The sequence below is a fragment of the Eriocheir sinensis genome, unplaced genomic scaffold (genome assembly GCF_024679095.1).
Source record: "Eriocheir sinensis breed Jianghai 21 unplaced genomic scaffold, ASM2467909v1 Scaffold21, whole genome shotgun sequence".
Taxonomy (NCBI): domain Eukaryota; kingdom Metazoa; phylum Arthropoda; class Malacostraca; order Decapoda; family Varunidae; genus Eriocheir; species Eriocheir sinensis.
Window position 1 is genome coordinate 230,497 of NW_026111510.1, and position 9,440 is coordinate 239,936.

The window sequence follows — 9,440 nt, forward strand, 5'->3', positions numbered from 1 at the left end:
AATTTAATTACTTCTGTGTATTTTTGTATATAGTTTTATATAAATTTCCGTTATTTTATGTGTATTTTGTATATTTATATTTATACAAATACATTCTTTATTTATTGGTATTTTGTTTATTTATTTTGATACGAATTTACATTATTTTATGTGTATTTTGTATACATTTTTCATTCGTATTTACTTCATTTATTATTTTGTATATATTTTATAGAAATCTACGTTATTTTATGTGTATTCGTATATATATTTTGAAACAAATTTACATTGTTTTATATGTATTTTGCATATCTATTTCAATACAAATTTACCTTATATATATGTGTATTTTGTATATATATATATATATATATATATATATATATATATATATATATATATATATATATATATATATATATATATATATATATATATATATATATATATATATATATATATATATATATATATATATATATATATATATATATATATATATAAAAAAAAAAAAGCGTTATTTTATGGGTATTTTGCTTCTTTATTTTCATACCAATTTACATTATTTTATTAATATTCTGTGTATTTATTTTGATACGATTTTACATTATTCTATTTGCGTTTTGTACATATTTTTTTTTATAAAAATTTACGTTATTTTAGGTGTATTTGCTTATGTATTTTCATTCAAATTTACATTATTTTATGTGTATTTTGTGTATGTATTTAAATACAAATTTACCTAATTTTATGTGTATTTTGTATATTTATTTTCATACAAATTTAAAATATTTTTGTGTATTTTTGTATATAGTTTGATACAAATTTAGGTTATTTTATGTGTATTTTGTATATCTATTTTCATACAAATACACATTCTTTTATTGATATTTTGTTTATTTATTTTGACGCGAATTTTATGTGAATTTTTTTTCATTTCATACAAATTTACATTATTTAATGTGTATTTTATACATGTATTTAAATACAAATTTAACTAATTATATATGCATTTGTATATCTATTTTCATACAAATTGAAACTTATTTTTTTGTTTTTTTGTATATATTTTTATTCAAATTTTCGTAATCTTATAAAAATATATATACCAAAATACACATAAAATATTTAAATTTGCATTGAAATAAATATACAAAATGCACATGCAATAAGGTAAATTTGTATTGAAAGAGATATGCAAGAATACATATTAAACAATGTAAATTTGTTTCAAAATATATATACGAATACAAATAAAAAAATGTAGATTTCTATAAAAATATATATACAAAATACACATAAAATTAAGTATATACGTATAAAAAAATGTATACAAAATACACATAAAATAATGTAAATTCGAATTAAAATAAATAAACAAAATACCAATAAAAGAATGTGTATATGGATATTAGGTAAATTTGTATTGAAATACATATACAAAATACACATTAAATAATCGAAATTTGAATGAAAATATATAAACATATACCCTTAAAATAACGTAAATTTGTATCAAATATATATACAAAATACACATTAAATAATGTAAATATGTTTAAAAAAATATATATAAAAAACACAAATAGAATAATGTAAAATCGTATCAACAATAAATACACAGAATATTAATAAAATAATGTAAATTTGTATGAAAATAAAGATGCAAAAATGCCATAAAATAACGCATTTTTTATAAAAATACATATACCAAAATACACATAAAATATTAAAATTTGTATTAAAATAAGTATAAAAAATGCACATACTATAAGGTAAATTTGTATTGAAATAGATATGCAAAATACATATAAAAAATGTAAATTTGTTTCAAAATATATATACGAATACACATAAAATAACGTAGATTTCTATAAAAATATATACAAAATACACATAAAATGAAGTAAATACATATAAAAAAATGAATACAAAATATACATAAAAATCGTATCAAAATAAATAAACAAAATACCAGTAAAAGAATGTGTATTTGTATAAATATAAATATACAAAATACACATAAAATATCGTAAATTTGTATAAAACTATATACAAAAATACACAGAAGTAATTAAATTTGTATGAAAATATGTATACAAAATACAGCTAAAATAAGCTAAATTTGAATTGAAATGTACATACAAAATACATAAAATAATGTAAATCTGTATTAAAATATTTATACAAATACATATAATAACGTAGATTTGTTTAGAAATATATAAACAAAATACACATTAAGTAATGTAAATACGTATAAAAAATATGTGCAAAATACACACATAATCATGTAATTCGTATCAAAATAAATAAACAAAATAGCAATAAAATAATGTAAATTTGTATGAGAAAACATATACAAATAACGCAAATTTCTATAAAAATATATGTACAAAAATGCACATAAAATAAAGTAAATTTGCAAAAAAATATATATACAAAATACACACTAAATAATGTAAATGCTTACATAAAATAACCTAAATTTGTATAAAACTATATACAAAAATACACAAAAATAATTAAATTTGTTTGAAAAGAAATATACAAAATACACATAAAATTAGGTAAATTTGTATTGAAATACATATAAAAAATACACATCAAATAATGTAAATTTGAAAGAAAATATATAAACAAATACACTTAAAATAACGTAAATTTGTATAAAATATATTTGCAATATGATGCAAAATTCCCGTAAAATAGCGCATTTCTTATAAAAATATATATACCAAAATACACATAAAATATTTAAATTTGCATTGAAATAAATATACAAAATGCACATACAATAAGGTAAATTTGAATTGAAAGAGATATGCAAAAATACATATAAAACAATGTAAATTTGTTTCAAAATATATATACGAATACAAATAAAAAAACGTACATTTCTATAAAAATATATATACAAAATTCCCATAAAATAGCGCATTTCTTATAAAAATATATATACCAAAATACACATAAAACATTTAAATTTGTATTGAAATAAATATACAAAATGCACATACAATAAGGTAAATTTGTATTGAAAGAGATATGCAAAAATACATATAAAACAATGTAAATTTGTTTCAAAATATATATACGAATACAAATAAAAAAACGTAGATTTCTATAAAAATATATATACAAAATACACATAAAATTAAGTAAATACGTATAAAAAAAATGTATACAAAATACACATAAAATAATGTAAATTCGATTTAAAATAAATAAACAAAATACCAATAAAAGAATGTGTATTTGGATAAATATCAATATACAAAATACATATACAAAATAAACATAAAATAAGGTAGATTTGTAATAAAATATATGTACAAAATACACATAAAATAATGTAAATTTATATGAAAAAATATATACAAATACACAAAATACCATGAATTTGTATAAAAAAATATATTCAAAATAAATATTAAATAATGTAAAAGCGTATAAAAATATATATACAAAGTACATATAAAATGAAAATTAAGATGCAAAATACTCATAAAATAACGCATTTTTATAAAATTATTGATACCAAAATACACATAAAATATTTGAACTTGTATTAAAATAAATATACAAAATGCACATATAATAAGGTAAATTTGTATTGAAATAGATATGCAAAATACATATAAAATAATGTAAATTTGTTTCAAAATATATATACGAATACACATAAAATAACGTAGATTTCTATAAAAATACATATATAAAATACACATACAATTAAGTAAATACGTATAAAAAAATGTATACAAAATACAAATAAAATAATATAAATTCGTATAAATGTAAAAAAACAATATACCAATAAAAGAAAGTGTATTTGTATAAATATAAATATACAAAATGCACATAAAATAACGTAAATTTATATAAAACTATATACATAAAATAACGCAAATTTCTATAAAAATATATGTACAAAAATTAACATTAAATAAATTTGCATAAAAATATATATTCAAAACACACATTAGATATTCAAAAAATACATATAAAACAATGTAAATTTGTTTCAAAATATATATACGAATACACATAAAATAAAGTAGATTTCTATAGAAATATATACAAAATACATATGAAATTATGTAAATACGTATAAAAATATATATACAAAATACATATCAAATAATGTAAATTCGTGTCAAAATAAATAAACAAAATATCATGAAAAGAATGTGTATTTGTATGAAAATAGATAATAGATAATAAATTTGTATAAAATATATATGCAAGATACACATTAAATAATGTAAATATGTATAAAAAAGCATATACAAAAAACAAATAGAATAATGTCAATTCGTATCAAAATGAATGAGCAGAATATCAATTAAATAATGTAAATTTGTATGAAAATAAAGATGCAAAATACCCAAAAAATAAAGCATATGTTTATAAAAATACAGTTACAAAAATACACATCGAATAATTAAATTTTATTAAAACTAATATACAAAATGCGTATATAATAAGGTAAATTTGTATTGAAAAAATATGCAACAAACACGTTTACTCATACAAATTTATATTATTTTATTGGTATTTTGTTTATTTATTTTGATACGAATTACATGATTATATGTATATTTTGTACATATTTTTTTATACGTATTTACTTTATTTAATGTGTATTTTGTTTATATATTTTCATACAAATCTACGTTATTATATGTGTATTTGTATAAATATTTTGATACAAATTTACTTTATTTCATGTATTTTGTATATATATTTCAATTCAAATTTAGCTTATTTTGTGTGTATTTTGTGTATATTTTCATACAAATTTAATTACTTCTGTGTATTTTTGTATATAGTTTTATATAAATTTACGTTATTTTATGTGTATTTTGTATATTTATATTTATACAAATACACATTCTTTTATTGGTATTTTGTTTATTTATTTTGATACGAATTTACATTATTTTATGTGTATTTTGTATACATTTTTTCATTCGTATTTACTTCATTTTATTTGTATTTTGTATATATATATTTATAGAAATCTACGTTATTTTATGTGTATTCGTATATATATTTTGAAACAAATTTACATTGTTTTATATGTATTCTGCATATGTATTTCAATACAAATTTACCTTATTGTATGTGTTTTTTGTATATTTATTTTATTACAAATTTAATTTTTTGAAGTGTATTTTGGTATATATATATATATATATATATATATATATATATATATATATATATATATATATATATATATATATATATATATATATATATATATATATAAATATATATATATATATATATATATATATATATATATATATATATATATATATATATCTTTATAAATAAAAAAAATGCGTTATTTTATGGGTATTTTGCTTCTTTATTTTCATACCAATTTACATTATTTTATTAATATTCTGTGTATTTATTTTGATACGATTTTACATTATTCTATTTGCGTTTTGTACATATTTTTTTTATAAAAATTTACGTTATTTTAGGTGTATTTGCTTATGTATTTTCATTCAAATTTACATTATTTTATGTGTATTTTGTGTATGTATTTAAATACAAATTTACCTAATTTTATGTGTATTTTGTATATTTATTTTCATACAAATTTAAAATATTTTTGTGTATTTTTGTATATAGTTTGATACAAATTTAGGTTATTTTATGTGTATTTTGTATATCTATTTTCATACAAATACACATTCTTTTATTGATATTTTGTTTATTTATTTTGACGCGAATTTTATGTGAATTTTTTTTCATTTCATACAAATTTACATTATTTAATGTGTATTTTATACATGTATTTAAATACAAATTTAACTAATTATATATGCATTTGTATATCTATTTTCATACAAATTGAAACTTATTTTTTTGTTTTTTTGTATATATTTTTATTCAAATTTTCGTAATCTTATAAAAATATATATACCAAAGTACACATAAAATATTTAAATTTGCATTGAAATAAATATACAAAATGCACATGCAATAAGGTAAATTTGTATTGAAAGAGATATGCAAGAATACATATTAAACAATGTAAATTTGTTTCAAAATATATATACGAATACAAATAAAAAAATGTAGATTTCTATAAAAATATATATACAAAATACACATAAAATTAAGTATATACGTATAAAAAAATGTATACAAAATACACATAAAATAATGTAAATTCGAATTAAAATAAATAAACAAAATACCAATAAAAGAATGTGTATATGGATATTAGGTAAATTTGTATTGAAATACATATACAAAATACACATTAAATAATCGAAATTTGAATGAAAATATATAAACATATACACTTAAAATAACGTAAATTTGTATCAAATATATATACAAAATACACATTAAATAATGTAAATATGTTTAAAAAAATATATATACAAAACACAAATAGAATAATGTAAAATCGTATCAACAATAAATACACAGAATATTAATAAAATAATGTAAATTTGTATGAAAATAAAGATGCAAAAATGCCATAAAATAACGCATTTTTTATAAAAATACATATACCAAAATACACATAAAATATTAAAATTTGTATTAAAATAAGTATAAAAAATGCACATACTATAAGGTAAATTTGTATTGAAATAGATATGCAAAATACATATAAAAAATGTAAATTTGTTTCAAAATATATATACGAATACACATAAAATAACGTAGATTTCTATAAAAATATATACAAAATACACATAAAATGAAGTAAATACATATAAAAAAATGAATACAAAATATACATAAAAATCGTATCAAAATAAATAAACAAAATACCAGTAAAAGAATGTGTATTTGTATAAATATAAATATACAAAATACACATAAAATATCGTAAATTTGTATAAAACTATATACAAAAATACACAGAAGTAATTAAATTTGTATGAAAATATGTATACAAAATACAGCTAAAATAAGCTAAATTTGAATTGAAATGTACATACAAAATACATAAAATAATGTAAATCTGTATCAAAATATTTATACAAATACATATAATAACGTAGATTTGTTTAGAAATATATAAACAAAATACACATTAAGTAATGTAAATACGTATAAAAAATATGTGCAAAATACACACATAATCATGTAATTCGTATCAAAATAAATAAACAAAATAGCAATAAAATAATGTAAATTTGTATGAGAAAACATATACAAATAACGCAAATTTCTATAAAAATATATGTACAAAAATGCACATAAAATAAAGTAAATTTGCAAAAAAATATATATACAAAATACACACTAAATAATGTAAATGCTTACATAAAATAACCTAAATTTGTATAAAACTATATACAAAAATACACAAAAATAATTAAATTTGTTTGAAAAGAAATATACAAAATACATAAAATTAGGTAAATTTGTATTGAAATACATATAAAAAATACACATCAAATAATGTAAATTTGAAAGAAAATATATAAACAAATACACTTAAAATAACGTAAATTTGTATAAAATATATTTGCAATATGATGCAAAATTCCCGTAAAATAGCGCATTTCTTATAAAAATATATATAACAAAATACACATAAAATATTTAAATTTGCATTGAAATAAATATACAAAATGCACATACAATAAGGTAAATTTGTATTGAAAGAGATATGCAAAAATACATATAAAACAATGTAAATTTGTTTCAAAATATATATACGAATACAAATAAAAAAACGTACATTTCTATAAAAATATATATACAAAATTCCCATAAAATAGCGCATTTCTTATAAAAATATATATACCAAAATACACATAAAACATTTAAATTTGTATTGAAATAAATATACAAAATGCACATACAATAAGGTAAATTTGTATTGAAAGAGATATGCAAAAATACATATAAAACAATGTAAATTTGTTTCAAAATATATATACGAATACAAATAAAAAAACGTAGATTTCTATAAAAATATATATACAAAATACACATAAAATTAAGTAAATACGTATAAAAAAATGTATACAAAATACACATAAAATAATGTAAATTCGATTTAAAATAAATAAACAAAATACCAATAAAAGAATGTGTATTTGGATAAATATCAATATACAAAATACATATACAAAATAAACATAAAATAAGATAGATTTGTAATAAAATATATGTACAAAATACACATAAAATAATGTAAATTTATATGAAAAAATATATACAAATACACAAAATACCATGAATTTGTATAAAAATATATATTCAAAATAAATATTAAATAATGTAAAAGCGTATAAAAATATATATACAAAGTACATATAAAATGAAAATTAAGATGCAAAATACTCATAAAATAACGCATTTTTATAAAATTATTGATACCAAAATACACATAAAATATTTGAACTTGTATTAAAATAAATATACAAAATGCACATATAATAAGGTAAATTTGTATTGAAATAGATATGCAAAATACATATAAAATAATGTAAATTTGTTTCAAAATATATATACGAATACACATAAAATAACGTAGATTTCTATAAAAATACATATACAAAATACACATACAATTAAGTAAATACGTATAAAAAAATGTATACAAAATACACATAAAATAATATAAATTCGTATAAATGTAAAAAAACAATATACCAATAAAAGAAAGTGTATTTGTATAAATATAAATATACAAAATGCACATAAAATAACGTAAATTTATATAAAACTATATACATAAAATAACGCAAATTTCTATAAAAATATATGTACAAAAATTAACATTAAATAAATTTGCATAAAAATATATATACAAAACACACATTAGATAATGTAAATGAGTATAAAAATATGTATACAAAATACCTATGAAATAATCAAAATTCGTATCGAATTAAATTAAGAAATACCAATAAAATAATGTAATTTTGGATGAAAATATATATACAAAATACACATAAAATAACCTAAATACAAATACAAATATACACATAATATAATTTAAAATTGAATGAAATAAATATACAAAATAAACATAAAATAAGGTAAATTTGTAATGAAATATATGAAAAAATACACATAAAATAATATAAATTTGTATGAAAATATATATACAAATACACATTAAATAACATGAATCTGTATAAAATTTGTATCAAAATATATACTTATACACACAATAAAATAACGTATTTTTTTTATGAAAATGTATATACAAATACACATAAAATAATTTAAATACGTAGAAAAATATATATACAAAACACATAAAATAATGTAAATATGTATGAAAATATATAAACACATACACTTAAAATAATGTAAATTTGGATAAAATATATATACAAAATGAACATTAACTAATGTAAATATGTATAAAAAAATATATACAAAAAACACATAGAATAATGTTAAATCGCATCAAAATAAATAAAGAGAATATCAATAAAATAATGTAAATTTGT